Source organism: Pezoporus occidentalis, unplaced genomic scaffold (genome assembly GCF_034315485.1).
Source record: "Pezoporus occidentalis ecotype Australia unplaced genomic scaffold, CSIRO_AGI_Poc_V1 ctg68, whole genome shotgun sequence".
NCBI lineage: Eukaryota > Metazoa > Chordata > Aves > Psittaciformes > Psittacidae > Pezoporus > Pezoporus occidentalis.
In genome coordinates, this window is record NW_026916030.1 from 792,994 (window position 1) to 813,705 (window position 20,712).

Below are 20,712 nucleotides of genomic sequence, written 5' to 3' on the forward strand. Positions count from 1 at the left end.
AGTCATGCCAATGGACAGCTCTGGAGATGTTCCACAGAGGCGATGAGCTGGAGACTGGTTGATGGGTTATTTGCAGCTCAGTTTTGGAACTTGTATCGTGGTTTTGCATAATGGAACACTGTTGTATGTCATTTATATCTTTGTAAGCTTGTGTTTCAACTAGGGAAGTTCTTTCTGTAGCAATGATGCAAACAGTGGGCCAGATGTCCAGCTGGAGTGAGCGCCTCTGCTCTTCATGCTCTTGCTGGGGCTCAGACTAGCCCCTGCACTGGGATTTTGTGTCTCTGTAGCTCTTCAGCTCATTTAGCATGGGAAAGTTTTCCTTCATCCCTGTTAGGGTTTAGGTGGAGTTGCAGGGGTGGTAAATGGAGGCTGGGGAAAGCAGCTCCTTTGCAAGTCACAGTTCACTCCGGGGCTGTAGCAATTTGCTCTTTTCACATGCATTGTCCGTCGGTTCTTGGTTTCTTGCACCATGACGTAAGGGGTCTCTCCTCACCAGCTTGCCTGGCAGCCCTGTCACCTCCCACACAGCGACTGCCTTCAAGAATCAAACCAGCATCGTGATGGGCGGAATGCTAACCATGAGCTCCTCTCATTTAAGCAAAGAGATAGAGGATTATTTATAGCCAAGGTACATATGGCAGAAGTTCTTCCCATAGTTCAGCAACTAGTTTAATATATGCATTTCACCAGCAGTCTCGACTTCAGTGCTCTGCTGCACTTATGAGCCTTTCATGTGTATGAGAATCTTGTCTCTGATCTGTCTTGCAAGCTAGGATTTCTTCCCTGAAATCAGTGCCAGTGCATTGGAGTGTAAACCAAGACCTATTGATCTCTATCTCCTTAGTTTTATTGCATTTATGTGGAGGGAGAGCTGTATCTCCTGGGCCTCCCCAGCCCAGCAAAGGGACGGGGCGCATCTCCTAGCAGTGGATAATTGGAGCTGAAGCCAAGCCAGCTCTTGTCTGCATTTTGCTGTCACTCAGGAGGAAAGTTCCAGTCTGTTTAACAGTACCAACATCTGGGAGCTGGTCTGCTGTAAACACAGCAAGAACGCATGGACTGAAGGTTGCTGCCAAAATCCCAGTTACAGAGTTAGAGCTGAAGCTCTGAATTCTGTTAAATTAATAGATGTTCCCTGGGAAGGTTAACAATTCAAATGGGAAGTAAGAGCTGGGTTTAATGGGCAGTGGAGCGTCTGTTGCAAAGGTTGAACCTTTGGCCAAACCCATCAGTGGTTGCACGGGATGCTGTGTTTTAAGTGGAGTGCCCCTGAGGTCTGGGATGTTCCCAGGTGGGTTTTAGAGCTTACCTGGATTTTGGGCTGCTGATTCCTCTGCCAGGCCAGGGAATGCACAGTGATGGGTGTCAGTGCTCTTCCAGCGCCCATCAGCCCTTCCCGTGGGGCTGGCCACTGAGAAGTGGACAATTAGCAAGTATTTTCTCTGTCCTATAGCAAATGTTCTGATACCACACAGCATGTGTATAACCTCCCTCTCTAGTCCCGGGATCTGTCCTTTCTTCTTTTGTCACTCTTGCCAGACAAAAAGGGTTTTCAGTGCATCCACACACTAATCAAGACACCAGCAGCTTTAAACTGGGTGTAATGAATAGGTCCCATGAAGGCACTGGACTATAACCTAATTTCCTTCATAACTCAGCAACTTAATTTCCTTTGGTCCCTCCTTTCTTTCTGCAAGCCTAAGCAGAAACTGTGTAGGGAAAATCATGGCTCAGAACAATGGGAAATGGGTGTTCACTGTCCAGTGATGTATTCCTGGAAAGCTGATAATTTCTGGACTGAGTGCAGAATGATGAAATGAGGCTGCTGCTTGTGCTGGTGGCAACTGCTCTGCAAACCTCAGCTAACGTGATGCTCCCCAGGGCTTTCTGCACCCATGGATTTGGCTAGTTCTTCTGTTTGTCCCTTTTGCTGCAAATTAGCATAGCCCAGTTTGCTGGGAGCGGGGTGGAAGGCAGCACTGGGCCGGGCTGCATGGATCAGCAGGAGGTGTAAGTCGTGGGCATTCATCTCCTCGTGGCCAGGACTGAAATCCAGTAACACCCCAAAACACACGTTGGTTTGGAAGCTGCCACTCCGCAAGCTCCAGGTCCAGCTGGGGCTGCAGGAGGAGCAGCTCTGCTGTGTTTACCCCTTGAGCACCCAGATGGGGACTTCCTCACTCGTCCTCTGCTGCAGCAGGAGCCCACTGGGGAAGGTGAGAGGAGTTCCGGAGTGCTTCTCCAGCAGTGGGAGAAGGACTTCCTCCCATTACCGAGCACTTGGCTGGGGCTGTGCGGGTCTCTGTGTGGCTGCGGAGGTTTGAGAGGGGCCCAGCCTGGCGGCCAGGCTGCACAAGCGGGGTTTTGTGCTGAGCTCTTGTTCAGCGCAAGGGTACAAACGTCAGGACAGGCTCTCACACCGGGGTTGGGAAGTGGCGGTGGCTTCCAGCTGTGACTGAGGGGATGCTGTTGTGAGACTGCAAAGGGCTTTCTGCAGCCAGACTGAAAGAGGAAAGAAACAGCCCGTGGTGCAGCATAAACACTTTCCCTCTGCTTGCAGGCTGCAGCAAGCAGCACTCCTGCGGCTACAGCAGCACAGGAGGAAGTTGGATGTGAATGATCTTGGTTTTAGAGGCTTTAACCGTTTCTTTGGGCATGCTTGTTTTTTAAACCACGGCCTAGCATGGTCTCATGGTGTGGGAACAGAGGGGATGAAGTCTGGGAAAATCTCTTGCCCAGAAAGCAAAGCATCCTCTGCCTGAAACCCAGGGAGTTCTTCCAAGCCATCCTGGTGATGTGGCCCCACTCGGCAGTGATGCCCTGCAGGAGCTGCCCGCTCCAGGCCTGTGATATCCTGCAGGAATCCCTTTTCTGTGCAGGATCCCACCAGTTCTTGTGGCGATAACAAACTGAAGTGGGAGTCCTTCTCTGGCAGCAGCGTATTGATCCCGGGGCTGCCCCATCAGCCTCTGCTTGGACTGATGGGTCCCTGGGAGCCTGTGCTGCGGCAAGAGCTGAGTGAGCTGAGCCCCTGTCAGGTCAAAGCTTTGCCCTGTTCAGGGTTTACTTGGCTGTTAGGCGTACACCTCTGCTGCACATTGTACCATCAAACCTGGCTGCGGGCTATGTGGGTGCTTCGTGGGCTTTAATTTGAGAGCATCCTTGGAAGACGCTCATGCCGAGGCGCTTCTGCTCCACATGTAACTTGTTGCTGGCTTCAGGAGACAGCACTTACCTCCCTGAGCCTTCCTCCTTCTCTCAGAGCAAGCAACGTGGCTCCGATCCCATCTCTCTCCCACCCCTACCCGAAGCCTGGCGCAGTTTGTGTTTAGCCATAGCAGTGTGCAGCTTTACCCCTTTGAACACCGGCGCGGATGGTGCCTCCCCTGGGTCATGGGGCTGGTCCAGCCTGCCCCTTGCCGTGGTGGTCTGATGGAAAAGCAGCTCAGCTGGCTCTGCGCTGAGCCTGTTGTACTGGTTGAGCAGATGTGGGTTGAAGCGAAGTTCAGGCCCTGGCTCAGGAAGGTCGCTGGAGCTGCGCTTCAGCCCCAGCAGTGGCTGGTTTACAGCAGCAAACAGAGATCACGTCACACACAGCTGGAAGAGCTCTGTGCATGGGAAGTGCTGCCCAGCATCTGTGGGGTAAAAGTTCCTGTCCTGGGGCTGGATGAGGTGAACTTAACCCCTTTGCCATGGTGTTCTGAAGCATCTCGTGTAATCCCGTAGGAAGAAGTTGGGGTTCTGCAGCAGTGCGTGGCTCAGCTCTGCTCTGCTGCTCAGCATTGTTCTGCCAACCTGCGCTTCTGTGATATCCCAGTTTGTTTCCTGATCTGTTAGGAAGAGACTGTTGTGTGAGGCTGCTAAAAGCACTGCACAGCACCCGGCTGGCAGAGCTAGTGTTGGCATCATTAACGTGGGGTGTGGGCGCTGGCGTTGTCACACTGATGACAATACCCTGGCAACAAGTGGGTACATCTGATGTCAATGGTTTTTGGTGCATTTGGTAACGTTTTGCATGATTGTTCCACAAGGAGCCTGGTGTTTCGGCCCTCTGGAAGTAACACTGGTTTGCAGTAGTCTCTGGGGTAGATGAAGTTGGTTTTCCCATAAGTGGAGAAGCTCAGTGCGCGTGTATGTTGCTTTCTCAGGTTTATGTCTTTTACTGTTGGCTCCTCTGGTCTCCTTTGCCCACCTGGGTACCACAGGGGTGTCTCGTTGGTCCGGGTGGTACTGTAAAACCAGGAGCGTTCCTCTGATGCTGCCAGAGAAGGTGCAGAGCGAGAGGGGGGTGAGGACACCTGCATCCCGGCTCTGCCAGTGCAGTGGAAGGCGAGGGGCTGATGGAGGGTTTGCTGTCAGCTCGTGCCAGAGCCCATCCCGGGCTGAGATCCGCTGCGCTGCTGGATCCGGGCGGTGCTGAAAGGATGGTGCTTTTCATTTTCTCTCCTCCTTTGTGTGCCTGAAGACCACTGGTGAAATCAAGACATTGGGACTGAAGGGAAAGAGATTTGTGCTGAGGTGAGCCAGAAAGCCCAGGCAAGGCGCCAGAGGTGCTCTTAGGGCTGCTCAGTGTTTCAAGGCGCAACAAGACAAAGCAGAATAGATGCTACAGTGCTCTCAGCAGAGACATTGGGGCCGTTCAGGTGCTGTGTTGCTCTCGGGTTGAAATGCCAACTCTCTTTTCATCTTCTGCCTTGTTTACACTTAAAAACCAATTATCACTGGGGTTGATAGTCCCAGATTTCATTTCACCATCATCAGGGGTTTCTCCCTCCCTTCCCATGCTCTTGGCTGCAGCATTTCCAGCTCTGGAAAGTGCTCGTATTAAAGTTTCTCTGTGTTGTTTTGCTCTGAGGTTAAAAAATCAGATCTTTTTTGCCTTAGCAAAAGGTGTACCAATTAAAACAGGTTCCTATACGTATATGTGCATCTTAACAGTATTGTTTTAGTGTTTAAGGATGGAGACGTTTAGGAGCTTCCTTTTGCAGGTTTGCTGTTAAAATGTCAAACAGCCTCTGTCTACTGCAGTGATAGTGATGCTGCCAGCGCAGCAGGCTTTGGGGGAAAACAGATTGGTGGTAACTCAGCTCATGAGGGCAAATGAACTGCAAGAGCCTTGGGTCTGAATCCACGTCTCATTGCCATCCAGACCCTGGCTTGCCTTGGCACAGCTCTCTGCTGTTCCTGTTTATCAAGCTTTTGTTATCCTTCAAAAAGCACTTCTTTATGATTAAGGCTCTTTGCTAATGTGAATGTCTCCACCAAGATGCGCTGCAGATACATGCTCTGTGTTCTTCCTGCCTCGCAGCCTGCTGGAAGGAGCCAGTTCAGGGCTGGCTGCTGGCCCTCTTGGCCCTGCCAAATCTGATTTCACCTCTTGCGCTGTAGAGGCTTTAAGGGAGTGCAAAGAGTGGATGTTTTACACCAGCAGCATATACCATAGTGTGAGGTGATGGAAAATCAAATGTCCTGAGCCAGCATGAGGGCTCGTTACTGAAGATGTCTGCAGCTTTCCCCAGTCTCCCAATAATTCTCCATTTAGTTGCTGGTTTTCTCGTCATTTCTTCTGCTTTTGTTTTTTCAAAGGGATTCTCTTAAGCAAAATGGTGCATTGGAGACATATGGATTAAATCACAGAATGAGGCTCTTCCAGAAGAGCAATGCTGCCTAGAAAATGTCTCCAGTCACTGAAGATTATAACTCTGGATGGGTTTGCAATTAATTGTGAGGGTTTTGTGCCAGAGTCCAAGCAGTGCAGTCAGTCTAATCAAAACCCAAACGTGATATTGAGCTTCAGCTGGCAAAGCCTTGCACACGGCATCATCTTACACAGGTGCCCAGGGACATCGTCTGGTTTTAGCAGTGTCTGTACCGAGGGAGGGGCAGGACCACATCCAGAATGAGAACTGCAAACCAGCTTGTAAAGGTTCATGTGTGCTTCAGGTGCTGTCGTTTCCAGCCTGAACCGATGCTGTTTCATCTGACCTCGAGCTGTCAGGTGCCAGCAAGGCAAGTGGGAGGCTGGGTTCGGCCATCAGATGGATTGTTTGCATGCACTGCTCAAACTCTTGGTTTTCATTTAGGTTTGCTGGGTAATTGGCAGTTGAGCCATCTGGACTGCAGTCAAGCATTGTGGCTGGGTCAGGGTTGCCTGTAATGATGTAGCCTTATTAGTCATGATTACAAAATACACATATTCAATAGTCTCTATTTCGATTTTAGGGTTTTTTTTTTTGGTTCAGTGGTAAATTCCATTTCATAAACTGGAAAAGAAACTCTGCATTGGCATGTGTGGATAATCATTGCAGTTTGCTGCTAGCAAATGCCTTCAGACCTCTGATGGTGTACAGTGTGCAGGGAGATGTGCTTTCCTGTTCCAACAGACCAGAAAGAGCTTTTATTGATGTTTAAGTTAGGCAGTGCATCATTTATCTTCTAATATGGCCAAGTTAAACATCAGCCCTTTCAGTGTCATTACAAGGGCTTTTTAATCAGTGCTTCAGATGGGGAAAGGCATCCAACCCAGAGCAATTTCTTGTTGAGGGATCCCTCCTCCTGATTCTGTCAGCAAAGCAGGGTGAATGCTGAGGATATGGGGCACTGAGCAGCCCTCAAAATCCAGGATTAACCCTCTGAATGGCTGGTGAAGGACATGGTTGAGGACGTACTGGCTTTTCTCTGCCTGTGGTCACAAGAGCAGGGATGTGCCATGACTCAAAGAGGCAGTTTGGAGCCTGATGGTTGCTTTCCTTGGGAGACTCCTGCAGGATAATTGGTTTGAATGAGCTTTTGCCATTTAGAGGACACAGGCAAAGAGGCTGGGTGGGAGCTGCCAGGGGGGAGGGATGCTAAGTGATACCTTCAGGGCTTTCCATCACTGCTGTCCTGGGTTACAGCATGGAGAGGACAGGCGGGCTGTTGCACAACTTTCCCTGCTGTGGGATCCCTCCTGCAGAGTGGGGTAATCAGTTAAAACTGCTAACAAGGAAAACTGAGCGGTCTCTGGAAGGCAGAGCTTATCCCTCAAAACCATTTCCATCACCACAGGAATTATGGGGTTTGAGGGATAGAGTTCTGTCTGGTTGTTCCTGACACTCACCTGGCAGAGCTTTGCAGTTAAATGCTGGCAGGCAGCAACCCAGGCAGGCTCGTTACACATGATGGATGCTCTTAGCTCTGGTGGCATTACTCTCGCGGCTGATGGCTTCGTTGGTAGTTTGCTTCCCCCCTTGAACAGTGGGAGGAGGGGGCTTGGTTTCTTCCATGGAAACTCTGAGGTGCAGCAGGCTGAGTGCTGAGTCCAGACAGGCTGATGTAATGCTGGAAACCTGCTCCTCTCCCGTGACACAGTGCCAGGGTTTAAGGTGGCCTTGTGGACATGGATGTCTGCAGGCAGCAGGACAGGGCTTCGGGAGGGTAAGGGCAGTGCAAGGGGACCCTGAGCACGTTGGGAAGGCCCTGAAGAGCAGACCAAATGCTGCTCTCAAATGTTGGGGAAAGATGATTGTCCTCAGCTCGAGCATGGGGGAAAAGCCAAACACTCATGCTGCTGGGGAGCAGTTTCCAGCTGAACTTTACTGGCAGCATCGCTACGCAGTATGGGAAAGGGGTTATTGAGAGCAGTGAGCAGTAGTGTGCCACCGGCCCAAATCAGTGCGTTTCCTCTTCCCTGCTAATTCGGGAGTGTTGTTCCATGTGGGAGGTGACACACGGATCAGCCTTGTGTGCATTAGAGTGAATTTCTGGAACAGAAATCTGTGGCTAGAGGAAAAACCCTCTCTGTGCCCAAAACATTGATTGATTTGCATTGTTACAGCAAACTGCTGTAGGAAGTACAGGCTTGGCTGAGCCAAAGTCGTGGGAGAGGAAGAGGATGGTGAGCGCTGAGCTCTGCAGTGAGGGCGGCTCGTGTCCTTGCTTCCTCCGAGTTTAGGTCTTTGTTGCTTTTGTCCTGCTTTTACAGGACATGGCGTGAAGTCTGTCCTCTCTCTGAGCTAGGGTTTCATGCAGGCAGCCTCTTGTTGCAGCGAGGACAGAGTGAAGCCAGCATGGAAGAGACCATCCTAACGCAGAAGCCTCCCAGCTGACTTCGTGTTCAACCCATTCCCTCGTCACTGAGGCCCGAACAAATGAAACACATGTTCCGTGCGCATGGGGAGGCCTTGCCATTTTATTTCACTTCATTTTTGAGGCAGTCTGGGCTGCGTGCCAAAGCCCAGAGGAAAATCCTGGCCCGCTCCAGACATCCCCAGCGTGCAGGTGTACTCCTCACTGTGACAGAGCCGAGCGTGAGCGAATGGATATGTGCACATAAATACATCGCCCTGGGGATGGGGGCTGGAAGAGGGTATTCCTAATGAGTTGTGCAGGATGTTGGATGGGGTCTGTGTGTTGGGGTGTGTGTCTGTGTGTTTGCTATTCCCTCCAAGAACACGGAAAAAAGTCTCTAACCGTGGGCTCATTGTTCTCCACACGTAGCCACGTACTGGCTGTGGTTCAGGAGGTCAAGTCTGCTTGAACAAACAGTGCTTTGGCCACTGAAGCGAAATGTGTGGGGAGATGAGAGAATTCGTGGTGAATATTACTTTTGTGCAGTGTTCTCTGCTCTGGAATGTCTGCAGACACAGCGAGGGTTTCCTGAGGCTTTGATGCCCGGCGGAGGCAAATTTATCTGCAAATTGTATTTATCCTCTTCCTGCTTTGCTGCTCGGCATTCCAGAGCCTGAGCTGTGACGCTGAGCTACTGCCCATGGCGCTCCCACTGCGCCCGTTCCGGCTCCGCAATGAGTCCTGTTCAGGTAACCACATTTCTGGGCTGAACTTCAGCTCTGCTCCTCAGGCCATAGGATGTACAGACCCGGCTCCCTTCCTGGGGAGGAAAGAGCCCAGTTAGCTTAGCTCCGGGAGCTGCACAGGGGGCTGTGTTAAACATGAGGCTGAATGCGGAGTTTGAGGTGGGCGATGCTGCACAGAGGTTCTCTTGCAGGGATACAAGAGCCAGCTGTGCAGCTTTGAAATATAAGTGCACAAATACTTTGGAGCATGGAGTGAGAGGTGTGTGAGCATTGACAAAGGAGACGGTCCAGCTTCCTGCAGAAGGAGGGAGAATGTGTACGGACAAGAGGTGTTATGCCCAAATGTCAGCTCCTTCCTGAGCAGCGCTGGCCAGATGTGCAGCGCTGGTGGGAAACAGCCATAGGAACCTGCAGGAAAGCTCCCTGCTGGGGTGGTCCCAGCACGTGTCTCGCTCCACGCTTTGGTGATTGTCGCCGGCCAAAGGCAGGAGAATTCTTTCCCAACCAGAAATGGGTGTTAAGTTGAATGGTGAATGTGTCAGCAGAAATCCCCACGGCGAAGCGCGTAATCCCGCTTCTATCCTGAGATAGCTTTGGCAGCCAGGTCCGTTTTCCCCCCATTCCCTTTAATCCATAAAACCTGGATTCTGTATTTACCTCCTGGGGCAGGAAACGTTCCAAGTCATGATTAAAAGCCTCTGTGCACACAAACCCCTTGATCCTGAGCCACCTCGGTGTGATGGGCTGAGGACAAAACCTCGGGGTGGATCTTGGGGCTGTAGCAGTTGGGGGGGGAAGCCTGTCCATGGGGCTGAGGAAAGGGCAGCTCAGCTTGCAGCAGAATTCAGCTTTGAGGGGAGAAAACTGGAGTAAAAGCAAGGGGTTGGGGGCTTTTAGGTACCTGGGTGCTCAGAAGAGCTCCAGCTGTTGTGGGGTGGGAGCAGGAAGCCCTGAAGTGCTGCTGGAAGCAAAGAGCCACTCTTTAGTGATGGAAGTGAGCCCAGACTGGGGGAGGCTGAGGCTTTCCAAAAGGAGCCATGGGCTTTGGAGCTGTCTGAGGGCTCACCTGGGGTTTCACACTGGAGTTTGGGAAGTGTTTAGGGAGCGAGGAAGGGGAATCCACAGAGCAGCAATGTGGGGCCTCCCTGGCTGCTCCTGCCCTTGTAGCGGTGGTGTGAATTGTCTGATGGAGCTGTGAAATGCTGGCTGTTGTTTGGCCATCATAGATGGTTATGGCTGGATGTCTGATGCAGACCTTGCACTGGATTTCTTTCCCGCCCCCACCTCCTTTTCTGTACCAAGCCTCCTCAAGTCTCTCTTGAGACTTCACCTTCCCGAGGCCATCATTTTCCCTTCGCATCGCCCACCTCCATCATAGCCACGGTGGGAGCAAAGCCCCGATCTTCCTGACTCCTTGGGACCAGCACCTCCCAGGCAGACACTAGGACCCTGTTTACACAGGGCCGAGTAAAAACCGAGCAACTGCCTCCACTTTGGCTCAGCGCGGCTCCAACAGCGAGTTTGCAACTGTGCAACTTCAGCCAAGAGCTTCACTTCACTACATATTTTCCACTGTGAGAGTCCCCCTTACGGTACGCTGGCGTATCCCTCCTGGTGTGGGCGGCGCAGCCAGCAGAAGCTGATCTCCTTCCTAATTTTCCATAGATGAAAGGGAAATAAATCAACGTGAAACCGGAGCCAGGAACCGGCATCGCTCCGCGCCGAGGGGGAAGACACAAAAGAGCAGCGCTGCGCTGTGCTGTGCCGTGCCGTGCCACAGCTTGTAATGAGGGGGAATCTGTTTTTAAACTATCCCTTCTGGTTCACACGTATGTCATCGAGAAATAACTTCTATAGGGGAAAAGTCAGCCCTTTAGCTCGGTTATTAGTGGATTATTTGATTTGGAGGGAGAGAGGGAACTTGGAACGGTGCGATCAGCCCTTGGTAAAGCGGTGACATCAGGAGATGAAGCTGGATGGGGGAAATGCAGCACTAAATGAAATGGTAAAGAAAATAGGGACATTGAGTATGTGGTCAGGTCTGCATGACCACAAGAAGGAATGCAAAGGCTGGGCAGCTTTTGGCAGCCTTGCAGGCTCTAATTTGGGTTTACATGGAGATTGCACGCTCCTTCCAGGCTGTATCTCCTCTCCAAGGAAAACGCTGTGATTTCCTCATTTCATGTGAGGAATGGAGCTGGGATAACATGGCACTGCCCAGAGGAGAGCCTCAGATGTGAGCCAGGCTATGGGGCCAAGGGCACTGCGCCCTGATGCAATGGGGTGACAGCTAGGACCTGGAGAGTGGTGGCACTGGTGCAGGATAACTGGGCTGCCTGGTGCTCAAAGAACCATGGAGGTCAAGGGGAGCTGGGCTTATTCCAGGGATTCCTAATTAATGCAATGAGGAAAATGGAGAAAATCACTTTTTTGAGGCTGTTCTATGGAGCGCAGGACCCTGATGCTTCAGAAAAGCAGTGCTCTTCCGCATGCAGAAGCCGCTCATTGTTCCATCCTCTCCTCAGTCCCGCTCAGTTATTAACTGCTGGTTCAAGGCCTGGCAGATCATGATAGACAATGGCATCCATTCATCTTGTCCTATTCATTTCTCAGAGGCCTGGGCTGGGCTTTCATGTTTGTTGTTTTGTTTGCTTTTCTTCCTTTGAATTTCCATGTTGGACAGTGGAAGGTCAGGCTGACGCTCTCCTCCCACAACATGCAGGCTATGGAACTGCATGTGAGTTCTGTGGGATGCTGCCCGTGGGAGCTGTGCTGGTCCCCACACCCTGGCCTCAGGGCTCCACTTAGCACCCTGCTGGAGGGTGGTGGTGTGGGTGCAGGCTGCAGGAGCAGCACAGAGGGTGTGCGTGCAGAGGAGGGGAAAATGCTTCATTGCCTTTCACTGCAACCACTGATTTGAAGCCGAGCACTGCCTGGTTCTGGTACCTCCCCAGCCTGTCCGGCATCACTGGTTGGTGGGGGCTGAGCCCCGTTGGCATACTGGGCACTTGGGATGGTTGTCAGGGGCAGCACCACCTTGTCACACTGTTCCCTGACTTTATCCTTGCGAGAGAACTTCTTCCCCTGGCTATCACGAGGAGGTGACAGTTGCAAAGCCCGTTCCCAGGTGCCTCCTGAATTGTCCACATCCATGGAAGCTAACTTCCCTGAGTGAGTATCAAGAGATTTTCTTGGACAGTCTGATTTGCTGCTTGCAGGGGCTCAGCAGCGTAATCTGACTTGATGCTTCAATTAGGGAACGAAACCACACCGTGTGAATAGGCCTGAGCCAAATCAGCTCCTATTGGAAAGCGACTGGAAGGAGCTGCTTGAAAAACTTCTGCCGTGGGGCTCCACTCATTCCTTGGCAAACTCCTTGGAACAGACAACTGAAAGGAGAAAAGAAACCTGTGTTTAAGTTCTGGATCTATATCTGATAGCTTTGGGTTTGAATTCTGTTGCTGTGAGGTCACCCTCAGATGGTGGTATCAATATTGTGAACAGATGGTGGGTGCTTCTGTTACCTGGGAGCTCAGCAGTGCAATTCTGGGGCAGTTTTTAAGGCATTCCTTTCAATGCTGTCCTATGGATTTACACTGTTCCTGGGAGAAGCATTTGTGATTGGGAGGGGCAAAAAAGCCTAACAGTGACCATGCTATAAAAGTTGTATTTGGGTTAGATGGAAAAACGGTGACAGCAGAGTACGTGGTGATTGTGGGGGCTCTATTTTTAGGGATCAGCACTGTAATTTGTGTGCAGTGTGATGTAAATGCTGATTTCAAGTTACCAAATGAGGAGTTTGAAGCAGAAATCACAGAGTGACAAGCTGCTCTGTGGTCATAGAGGGGAAAAAATAACTCCAAGGGTTTGATCCCAGTGTGTTTGCTGGAGAGACAGTGGCAATTACAAGTCTGTTGGGCAGATGGATAAGCCACTGTCCTTAAGTAAAGGCTCATCTGAGGTTGCCTGGGTGGCAGGGACAGCCTGACCGTGGCCACCCCCTGATGACAGGTAGCACCCAAACCTCTGGGCTCTGCTGTGTCCATGATGTTCCTCAGGGAGCTGCCTAGCTGAGACCTGGGCACACTTGGGTTCCTCCTCCATTCTTCTTGGGTCTGGAAAGTTGAGGAGAAGAGGGTGTTTCCTGTGCATAGGCAGAAGAGCAACAAGAACCGCTTATTTTGTGGTGCTTCAGCTCATCTTTCTCCAGTTCCTGCGGGAATTGGGAATCTCGGAGATGCTTTGAGATTAGTCAAGTCTAGATTCCTTCTAATTTGTTTTGTGGTTGCTTTAACTTTTCTTATAGTAGGAACATTAAAGTGATGTGTTTTTATTGTGCATGCCTATAGCTCACCATATGTGAACTCATTCCGTAGCCTCCCTCAGACAATGAACTTGCACGATGCATTTCTCTTACTAAGCTGCCTGTTTCCATGACATTTATGGGAGTTTAATTATCTTGAGCCTTTTACCTCTGTCAGAAGTGATTGAAATCAGCCATATGAGGTTCAGGAGTTACTGGGATGGATGGACACACCTGTGGCTGCACAGGGATCACACATGGCTTGCTTTCGGGGGAAACCAGCCAGAAAAATGCACCGCTGTCCTACTGAATTGATTAGAGGAGAATGCTTCCTCATGTGTTAGCTTAAATCTTCAGATTTAATAACCCTCCATGTGGTTTCTGGTGCTCACGAGAGAGGTGAGTATTTAGCTGCTAGCAGTTGTAATGACAGAGGTGGCCAGAAGGCTGGGTTGGTTCTTTGGTGAAGGTGTTTCCCTCTCATGCACACAACAGCTCTCCTCCGAACGCTTCTCTCTAGGTAGGATCCTTGTTAGGGATAAACCCAGTTCAAGCTCCTTTTGCTGGCAAGGTGCAAGGACTGGTTCTGCCTGCGTGGATCCCACACCGGGAGCAGGCACAGATGAGGTCTGCAAAGGACCTACACATGGTCTGACCTTAACATCTCACAGGCTCCCCAGGAGATGGTGCAAGGGTGCCACGTCCTCCTGCCAAGCTGGCCCCGTGTGCTGAGTCTAAACCTGCTTTTCTCTCATTCCAGCTCTTCCCAGAACTGGTTTCCTATTTTTTCAGTCAAAACCGGAGAGGGGAAGCAGAGTCAGACTATTTACCATGTCCATGGGAGACTGGGAGCAGCCAAAGAAAACTGAGTCACTTTGGAAGGGTTCTCTGGAGTCAGGTTTTTTTATCTTTTTCCCTTCTTCCCCTGGAATAGAAGGCACACCTTTGCTCAGCCAGCCCTCCAAAAGAAGCCAGCAAAGGAGTTATTCCTTCCAGTCAAGCCTGCTTGGTTGCATGGTCTGGCTAGATCTCATTGCAAGGTTTCCATCCCACAGCTGTGAGAACCTCTGGTGACTCAGTCCCAGTGAGCCAAAGGGCTCCAGCTCCGGCCCCATTTGCTGTTCTTGGGAAGGTGTTACTGCAGGAGGTCTGGAAATGGTTTCTCAAGAGGAGGGTGTCAGTGGATGGTCCCCAGCCACAGCAGGCTGCTCCTTGTAGATGGACACAGTTCTTCATTCTCCAGCCCTGTGGTCCCTTTGGCACTCGTGTTCACTCACTGCAAGTGTGGGCTTCCTGCATGGCTGGGGCTGGAACTGGAGCCCTGGTGGCAGGTCCTGTGGCTTTGCATCTCCTGCAGGGAATGGAAATCCCAATAATCAAGGCTTGTGTCAGGCTTTGGCAGGGTGCGTGCCTTGTGCCAGGAGTGGAAACTAAGTCATAAAGAAGGGAGAGTCTTTCAGAAGTACCCAAATGTGGATGTTTTTCTCCATTGGAGGAGCTGGTTTGAGTTAGTGCTTAACAGCTGCACCTATAGATGCCATGCTTGAAAAGACACGTTTAAAGAGGCAGCATGGCTGTGCAAAACACAGATGCAAACACTGTGGCTTCAAAGGGGAGCTTGGAGAAGCGTGCAGATGGTGTGCAAGGGGCTGCATCCTTGTTGCTCTGCACCACGTGAGGTGAAGTGCTCTGGAAAAGCATCATGTTCCTGGGTAATAACTAAGGACTGTCTGTGTGCATGGGTGTACGGGTATGAGCCAGCTTTTGTGGGTGACCAAACATGCAGCTGCTGCTTCAGAGAGGCACTAGCTGCTCAAATGTGATGAAATCTGAGCGAGGGGTCGTGCAGCTCACCAAACCCATGCGGGTTCCATGCCTTGTTCCTCCCATGTGTTTCTGATCTGCTGGGGGGGGGCTCAGAGCATCTGCCCGGAGCACACTCAACAAAGCTTAAAACGGCTCATTTTGCAAACATCGAGAGTGACTTTACAATAGGAAAATGAAACTTGAGGGTAACGTTGTGTGTTCAGCGGCGTGGGGAGGAGGGGACTTCTTTTTTCCAGGGGGTTCTTTTCTTTCTTTCCTTTTGGCCTTTACAAACCCAAGCTCCGTGCTGTTATTTTTCCCCTCTTTGCAGAACAGCTGCAAAAACCTCTCATGTTCTTTTTGCCTCCATTACTGCAGTGCTTGGCCAGGCTGTAGAGGAGGATGAGGGACTGTAAAAGCAGCCTTTTGTCCTCCTGGTCCCTGCAGCCCCTCTCCCTATCCATCTATCCCGGCTGTGGCTGCAGAGCAGGGGACACTGCTCATCGCATCCTGCTTTCTGTGTCCAGAACTGATGGTTTCATGCCCAGAAATTCCTTGCAGATAGATTGTGGTTTGTTGAACAGACATAAATATATAAAAATAGCCGGTGGAGCTGAGTACCATGATGTTGGTTTAAGGATATCTGTGTCTCTGGGTGTTTTTAGCAGGTTTTTGTATTTGCTTTGTTTTTGAAGGTGTCTTGGCTGCCTTTTCCTTTCCTGCAACTGCTGCTGCTTGGCTGCTGCTTTGCCCTGGGCATCCCTTCCTAGCACAGAGAAAGGGTTCTGGTGTTTGTGATCCATCAAAAGAGGAATGCAGACAAATCAGCAGAGTGCTGGCCACAGGGAAGGCAAACGGTTTTAAAAGGGACCTGAGTTAGGGGAGTGGGAGCTTGAAGGGGAAGGGAAAATCAAAGCTCACAAATGCTCTGTTTTGGAGCGTGTGAGGGTGATGCCACCACGCTTGCGGCAGCTGATGGAAGGCTGCGGGTGCAGAGCTGTGGGGCGCGAGGATGAGCAGGAGCTGAGGAGTCCTTCCTCCTCGGGCCGGCTCCTGCTCCCCTGGGCACTGAACCGCAGCCGTTACTCAAAGCGCTCGTCGGCTCTGGAGCGCTCCCTGCGGAGCACGCCGGCGGTGCCTGGTGGTTTGCAGCGCCAGGCGTGGACTCAGGGGTTCGTTTGGGTTGGAAAGGACCTTTAAGATCGTGAGTCAAGGGAAAGCTGGACGCGTCCCCTGGTGCGTGCGTGGGCCGGACACTGCCTCCTGCTCTGCGCTGCCTGACCTGGGATGCTCCTGCGGGAGCCTCTCGGTGGTACTGTGGGGACAGGGGGGTTAACCCACAGCCCCATTCCTGCTCCAGTGGCAGCATTTACCTTCCTGTGAGGTAACGCACCCAACACACACAGATGTGTTTCCCCTGGTTTCTTTCGACCTTATATTTTCCCATTTGCTGGAGTAAATCCCCCTTGCTCACCAGCAGCTGTGCCTCTCGTCCTGCCCCATGAGTGCCATGGCCGGAGGAGGGATGCTGCCCTGTCCCCACAGCGGCTTTGCCAGCCCTGAAACAACCCCCCTGGAGAAGTGCATTGCTACAATAGCCTTGCTGTGATTGTTTTGTAGATTTGATGCTGTCTGTGCTCCTGCCGGCACCACCTGTTTTCTGAGCTGCCTTTTCCTTAAGGATTGTTTTTCTCTCTGCCTTGTGTCCTGTATGTTCCTGGACCTTAATTAAACACCAGGTTGCTAATTTGCCTTATCTGGGTTTTTCCACCATTTGGTAAATTTCCAGACAAAAACTGTCCTCCAAGGCCTAGGCATCAGCTTTCAGTGAGGGAAGACACATTGCTTCATGGAAGTAATGCTCATTTATGGCTTATGGTGGGAGCCACTCTGTAACATACTGTGTGATGCTAATGTTGTGCTGAGCCCTGCAGCCCCCTTCAGTGAGTCAGGGTCAAGGTTGAATCAGAAGTACAACTGCTTCAAAGCATAAAGCAGCCCTGGAGCTTTTGGGGATCTTTAAGCTGGTGGTTGGATGCCTCCTGAAAGGATGGAGGTTTCAATTGGCAAAGTGCCTGGGGATGAATCAGTGGTGGCAATGAAGGGAGCTGGTGCAGGGAGGACAGGACAGGACCGTGTGGTCCGCGTGGCAAGTCTGGAGCGAAGCTTGGGCTCTTGCCCGATCATTAAACATCCATCTGAGCTTGGTCAGGTTTTTTCATCTTGTTCCTTTTCTGTTCTCCTCCGGGCATTGCCAGTCCCTGTGTGAGAAGCTCTTGGGGCAGGACATGATGGTTGAATGGATCAGGGTGGCAGGGGGCTGAGGAATGGGTGGCTGGAGAGATGTTGTGTGGGAGCGGGGCTCTGGGCTGTCAGCAGTGATTAACGGCTTTGACAAACTCAGCCATTTGGAAAGGCAAGAAAATCTTCCCCCCGTTGGGGATTGGAAGCTGGAATGGTGGATGGGTCTGTCCATCGCCCACAGGGTGCTGCCAGGTAAATGGTCCATGCTGCTGGTGAGCACTGCGTGCTGTCCTTGGGAGTTAGCTCTGCATTGTCACTTAAACAAGGACTTTGGCGTAAGCTCCATCAAGGTGGAGGGTGCTCAGTGCTGTGCCAGTGCTGCCAGGGGAGCGTTTGCATGAGGGTGGGGTGTGATGGACACTGTGATCAGTGGGGCCAGGCGAGGGAGTAGCTGCCTGGAAATGAGCCTTGTGTTAGTGTCTCCTGCTCTGCTAATGACTTGAGTCCTTGACTGGTATTTGGGTATTGGCAGAGTGACAGCTTCTTCAGGAGAGCTTTCCAGAATTAGCAAAGCCATCTGGCTTTTGTTCTCCTCTTAGAGAATTGCTTGTCCTTTCCCTTCCAGTAACGAGTCCTTGCTAAACTGCTTGTAATTTGTATTACACTGACAGACCTACAGCGTGCTGTGGTCTCTGTGAGTGCAGAGAAAATACAGCCCCTTGCTCCAAACAACCTCTTTTCGAAGGAAGAGCCGTGGAGTGGCTGACCCGGGGATCCAGCAGTTCCAGATGGAGGAAGGATGACGTGGCATTGCCCAGCTGTGATTCCATCCCTTGGAGCAGGGCTGGGTGTTGAGAGCAGCTAGGAGTGGAGGGTGGGAGAGTTCAGGGAGGGAGAAAAGACATTAGAGGAGGGGAGTGCGCTTCCCTGCCCTGCTCCTTCAAATCCAGTGGCCAGGGCTAACAGTGAGCTGATGGATCCTTGTGTGCATCCTCCCTGGGATCATAACATAAAGGCTCAAAATTAGTGGGGAGGTTGTTTACCTTCAAGCCAAAGGGCTTATTTTCCCCTTGTTGCTGTGGTCAGGGCAAGAGCCATGTGGGTTCTCCAGATAATGCTGTAGTTTGTGTTCTGTAAGTCTAATACCAGAAATGTGAATGGCTGAGCTTTGCCTGGGGGTGCAGGAATAGACTGATGGGTGGGGAGAGCTGGGTTCCTGGGGGTACCTCCTCTCCCAGATAGATGCTGTGAGAAAGAGGAACTATTATCAGCCCTCGAGAGGTATTTCCTTGAGCTTATATTTGGTTCCAGTGAAACTTCTGTCCCTTTTGTACTTAATTAAAGCTGTTTTTTGTAAAGAGGGCTCAGAAGAGGCTCCCATCTGAGTGCTGAAAACCAGAAGGAGCCGTTTTTGTGGTAACTGGAGCCCGAGAGGGAGAGGAAATAGCAGCAGCCTCACGGCAAAGCTGCCCTGTCCGTTCCTGCAGCCCCTCTGCGCAGGATGGGGAAGCAAACATCCGGGTTGGGTTCACCCAAACCACCAAGTATTTGTAGCTGACTCATGACTGCATGTGAATCAAGGTTTTTTTGAGCCAGACCTTCAGCTGCTGCCTTCACATCCATTTTGTAGTGTAGGCTCTTTGGAAGGCCAAAGGATGCCCTTTAGGTACCTGTTGCTCTGTCTGGTGAGCACGCTGCTGTCAGGTCTGGCCAGTGTGAGGGGTTCAGAAGGCAGGGGCTGGTGGGGGTGACAAGGCTTCATCTGGCCCTGTTGCTGCCATTTGGCTTCTTTTCTGGAGCAGCTGTGTTTAAACGATGGGCTCTGGGATGATGCCAGTAGGATAAGGATGCCCCAGTGCTCTGAGTGGTTACTGTACATCTGACTTGGGGCTCACTGCAGTGGCAGAGCTGGGGCACAGGGAGCTCTGGGTCACCCCTTGCTTCTTTACTTCAGTGAAGATGTTGGGTTGAGGCAGCTCTTAGTGCAACCTGTGCAGCCAAGGAGCCTCTTGGTGTGGGGCAGCCGCTGTGTCCTGGGCAGAGCCTGTGTCCGGGGCAAGAGCTGATGACAGCCTTTATCAAGTGGGCCATCCGGGGGGCTGCCAGGCTGTCTCCCAGACAGGGATTAGGTATTTCAGAAGCTTCTGGTGGCTGGGATCCCTAAGCTTTCACTTTATCATAGAGCTGCATTGAACCTCTGCCACTCTGAAGCCATCCAGCTGGGTTCGCATTTATGGAACCAATGAGTTTCTCATAATAAAACCCAGCAACATCCCGATTGCTTCCAATAATTTGGATAGTTTTTTGGTGTGTTACAGCTGGACATCCTGGCCCTGTGGCTCCAATTTAAATGCAGGAGCTTAAAACAACACACCAAGCAGGATTTATGCTTATGGATGTTCAGAAGCTCCAAGACTTCAGGGGTGAGGCACTGAAACAACAGCCCAGTTAACTGTCAGTGCGGTGCAGTGGGAGCCCTGAAGCGTCCCGGTACTGGCGGAGCTGCCGCTGGTGCCAGATGAAGTCACTGGGATTGGCCTCGCCAGCTGTTTGTTTTGGTGAACCACAGTAATCTGTCCCCGTTACTGCAGCTGATGTCATTGGAAGTGATGTGACATTTCTGCACACATATAGAATAAGTGTTAAAAAATGCTCCCGAAGAGCTTTTCCAGCCTTGGCTGGGAGCTGGCTGGGGCCTTGAATTCAACTGCCTTGGTGGGACTTAATCTATAAAGCAAATGAATCATCAGGCATAAATGGCTTTACCATAAATGTCAGATTCTCACTGGTCCTAGCAGTGCTTACATGGGTTTGGTGGGGCATATAAAAGCCTTGGGCTTCACAGTCACTTTCATAAACGTCCTGTCCTGCCTCTTCCTTTTCATGGGAAGCTCTAAGAATAAAGATCAATATAGGATTTATCCCTTTTCTAAAAACCTAGTTATTCTGGTGGATGAAACTGGCTATTTTCAGGCAAAGACTGACCTTTTGTATGTGTGTAACTGTGCCTTCCCTCTGTGTGCTACCAAGTACCCCAGGTATATACCCAGATATACCCAACTCGTTCCTATGCCAAAGGACTTCACCCACCTGCATGGGTGCCTGGAGGATGCTGAGCGGGTGACATCTCCTTTGAAGCAGCACCAGTGTGTTACTGACTTGCTCCCTTAGGTACCTCTTTACTTGAAAATGAGTCTCAAACCCCAAAATGTCTTGGCTGGTGAAGTCTTCAAACCACTTCCTCACTGTAACTGGAAGTTCTCTCCCTTTCAAAGGCTTCATGGAAAAGCGGTTGCTGTTGCATGTGTACGCGAGAGGAGTAGTGAATGGTATCTCCGTTATCGCTGCTCCTGCTGAGAAAAGCAGATGCTGACTTGGGAAGGAGAGGGGTTGGGGTGTCCTGTGTAAGCACCACAGTGCAACAAATAGAGCCTTGAGTGAGGAAGGGTGCGGGGCCGGGGGCAGCTATCTCCTGGTGACATTTATTAGTGGCAGCACACTTGAGAGGACACAAAAGGCTCCCAGCATGGCCCGCTCTATTTAAAGTAGCTTTTTAAATCA

The 20,712-nt window shown here is 51.2% G+C and overlaps 1 protein-coding gene across 2 annotated transcripts in view; it reads left to right on the forward strand.

Annotated features, from left to right (window-relative positions):
• The window catches only part of COL5A1 (collagen type V alpha 1 chain), a 131,114-nt gene that overhangs the window by 34,318 nt on the left and 76,084 nt on the right, over window positions 1-20,712 (forward strand). The gene's annotated exons all lie outside the window — the stretch shown is intronic.